At 37.7% G+C, this 4,055-nt stretch overlaps 1 pseudogene; it reads left to right on the plus strand.

Moving 5' to 3' along the window:
* Positions 1–768: 768 nt before the first annotated feature.
* LOC142426685 (olfactory receptor 4K15-like) lies at positions 769–2,393 on the plus strand (annotated as a pseudogene).
* Positions 2,394–4,055: the final 1,662 nt, after the last annotated feature.

A 4,055-nucleotide genomic window follows, 5' to 3' on the forward strand; every position in this document is an offset into this window, starting at 1 on the left:
ACCTAATGACAAGGATTCTCCATGGAATACATCACCTTCTGTGGTCCCAGTTCAATCCCCAGTCCTGAATGAAATAGATAAATGATGAAGAGCAAAAGGGGTGTGATAGAGTTCCAAGAAAATGACGAGGTCTAAGTCAAGACCTGTAGGAGCTTTGTTACCAGTTCTCTACAATATACATACATCCGATTCACTTCTATTGCAGAAGAATTTAATTTGAAAGACAACAAACGTTCTTTCAACTTTTATAGTGTTTGCAGATAATTGAATCAGGTATGCTGCTTATTTATTTGTTTGTTTGTTTATTTGCCTTTTGCCAACTATTCCCTTGATCTATTTGCTTGAGATTTTCTCTTTCAAAAGTATTACTTAGGAATTTCACTAAAAGAAAAGGAAAAGTGGCTGAATGACATGTAATATCTAGACATAAATTTTATACATATGAAAAATATTCACATCTCTGTTAATCTTGTAAATAAAATTTGACTTTGGGCATAATAGAAAGTGACTTAAATATCAATTTCTGAAATATCTGGATTGACAGCGTGATTAGTTCTAAGGTTTTCTTTCTGATACCCCAAAGAGAGGACACTCTACTAAAGCATAATCCAGTCATTTTTATGAATCTCAGTTCCTGCCAAACCTGACTGGCACCTAGAGAAAAGCGACATTGCATGAGGATTTCTAGCTATTTCATTTTTCCCCTTCCCATAGTCCATTCTCCTCTCATATACTTACACAAAAGACAGTGACTGACAAAATAATACGATGATCAAGAACAAGAAGGAGGTGTGTTCCTTTGGATAAACAGTTTGCCTCCAGAAGAGAATGCCCTGCTCACTCAATGTGATAATTATTGCTTTAAATATATTTTGGGCTGGTTCAGTTTTGGTCATTTTGGACTAGCATATGTTACTCGCTCACTTCATTCTTTTCATGCTCAAGCTTTTGTTAGAATCTTTGTAAAATGTAGTATAGCCACCACCTATTTTGCAGATTTATAGCCTCAGAAACTTGAAGGGGAGAATTCTCTTCTGTCCTATGTGGTTGTTATGAATTTAAGTTGACTGGAAGCCATTAGGCTTGGTTTTGTTGTTGAGTCGGTTTATTGGGTTCTTTAAGCTGTAGTAGAGTTTTTTGTTTAGCTTGCTGATGTCTAGGAGATTAGATTGACCTCAGAGATTTAAACACAGAGTTGTAAGGACTGCTCTGAACTTCACAGTTATGCATTATTTGTAAGGATATTTCAGAGAGAAACAGTTTTTGTCCAACTATAGATAAAACGCTTAAGAATCGGAGTGCATTTAAATCATTTTGTACTTTAAATGTTAAGAAAGGCTCTTCGGATTGTGGGTTCCTTTTCTTGCTTTGTTAATAATCCATGTTATTTTCCCTCTTAGGTCCTTTCTTGCAGCCTGAGAGCATGGGCCAGGCAATTCTTCCAGGGTCGCTGAGTTTGTGCTGCTGGGTCTCTCCAGTTCCTGGGACCTCCACTGTTTCTTCTTTGTGGTTTTCAATTTCTTGTACATTGCCATTGTTCTGGGGAATCTCCTCATCGTCCTCACAGTTATTTCTGAATCTGCCCTGCACACCCCTATGTACATCATACTGAGCAATCTTTCTCTTCTTGATGTGTTTCTGGCCACTTTTGCAACTCCCCAAATGATTCATGATTTCCTCCATGAACCCAAGACCATCTCTTTTGAGGGCTGCATGGCCCAGATATTTTTGCTCCATGTTTTTGCTGGCGGTGAAATGATGCTTCTTGTAGCCATGGCATATGACAGGTATGTAGCTATATGCAAACCTCTCCATTATGCAACCATTATGAATGTATGCAAATGTACAAGTTTAGTTGTAGGCTCTTGGGTCCGTGGGGTCATACACTCCTTGAGTCAGTTGGCATTCACTGTAAACTTACCTTCCTGTGGCCCAAATATCGTGGACAGTTATTATTGCGACCTTACTTTGGTCATTAAACTTGCTTGTATAGATACTTATGTCCCTGAAGTGCTGATGCTTTTGGACAGTGGCCTGATGGGGGTGACTTCTTTCTTGCTCTTGCTCATCTCCTACACTGTCATCCTGGTCACTGTGCGACGTCGATCATCAGCGTGCATGGCCAAGGCCCGCAGCACCCTGACAGCCCACATCACCGTGGTGACCCTCTTCTTTGGGCCCTGCATTTTCATCTATGCCTGGCCTTTCAGCAATTTTCCAGTGGAGAAGGTCCTTTCTGTGTTCTCTACAGTTTTCACCCCTATATTGAACCCTGTTATCTACGCACTGGGAAACAAAGAGGTAAAATCAGCAATGCACAAGCTGAAGAGCAGGATGTAAGTTCCAGGCTCCCCTTCCAGCAGGCTCTCTCACAACCAAACTTGTTGAATTGAGAACACAATGAGGCTTGAGGAAATTTAGGCTCTACCCTTTTCTTGTGACTGTTAATGTTCTTAGTTTATTTCTTTAAGATGATACATGCAACATGTGTGAAATATTTCTATTAAAATATATATGACTATGCAACATCTAAATGCAGTATCTGTATTTGTATACATGAGTATATAAATATATGTATGATCTTTAGTATATTTAGAGCAGTTAACAATTTATATTTTTAGTGTCCACACTCTCCTATACATAAGTAGTGACAGTATATTTCAAAACCTAGTGTTCAATTTATATTTCATTAATTTAACTGTTTGAATAATTAGGTTCACAATCCTACTAGCTAAACTCAAAAGGATATGCTGCACCATGATCTAAAATAATCAAATAATTATAAAATCTACTTCAATCACAAAAATAATCCCTTCTGTACTCTTTGTTTCAGACATTTTTCATTAAAATGATCTACAGAATAATACATCATGTAAAATTTATTTTATAAAATTCAAAGTAACACTTTTCAAATCTACCTTTAATTTATAATTTCCTCCTCATGGGTCTCCACAGACAACATTTTTATTCAACTTTTAGAAGTCATTAGATATTGTTCAGATATAACAGCTGTGTTTTTCCTTTTTACATTTTATCCTTAAAGCCATTTATATATGTTAGTTGACCAGTTTGAACTTTAGACAGTTGGCATTTAAACGAAGTTAAAATAGAACAAGACCCACAGTACACATGTTCTGACACAGATACTCATTTCTTCTTAATGTGGTGTCTGTTCATTGATTCCAAGGGCATCTGAACCAAGCAGTAGTTAGCTATTTTTGACCCCACTGATCTGAAAATATGCTCTGATTATACTCCAACTTTCTTCAGGGTGGTTTTATTCTAGAATGGGGCAGCTGATAAGAAAATGGAGTCAGATATTTGTTCTGTGGCTGTTTATATTCATAGTTTTCATTCACTGTGATTTTTTTTAATATAACTCATTCCAGGAACTTGCCAAAGACCACCTTGGTCTTTAGCTTGGAAGATCCCTCAATTCTGCATTCTACTTGATTTTTTTTCCTGAATCAGCAGTAATTAAAAGAGTGTGTGGATAGAAATGACTATTTGGAGGCACACTGCATGCAAATTCCTCTTATAATATGTACAATAGTGTAAGGTTCTCTCTCTATGATGAGGGTTAGTTATTAGGGTTCTCTTGTAGCTTTCTTTCAGAACCCACACAAGTCATTGATTTTCTTAAGGCTTCAAACCAATTGTTTAGTTCATTTTCATAAGAATACAAGGGTTTCCTTTGGAATAGGTGCAATCAGGATTGTACTACTGTATGCTTCAAATGGGACAGCAGGGAATAGACATGCACTACAGCTTGGGCCCTTCTGTTCAAAAAGCACTCCCTAAGGACAGATAAAAGAATTCTTCAGTTCAATGAATATATCTTTAGAACATTATTAAGATCTGAAATGCACCTAGAAGAGGAACTAATGATGTGGAGGAGGTCCCTCTCCCAAGCAGAACAGTGACTAGGGCAGCACTCAGAATGGGAGCAGGGGATTCTGAGAAAATGATAGCTCTTGAACCCTAGCCCTGGGCTGGAAGACCCAAGAACTCTCTACTATTCTGGTTGTCAGTGAAGAGCTTCCACTTACCCAGCT

Source organism: Tenrec ecaudatus, chromosome 14 (assembly GCF_050624435.1).
Source record: "Tenrec ecaudatus isolate mTenEca1 chromosome 14, mTenEca1.hap1, whole genome shotgun sequence".
NCBI lineage: Eukaryota > Metazoa > Chordata > Mammalia > Afrosoricida > Tenrecidae > Tenrec > Tenrec ecaudatus.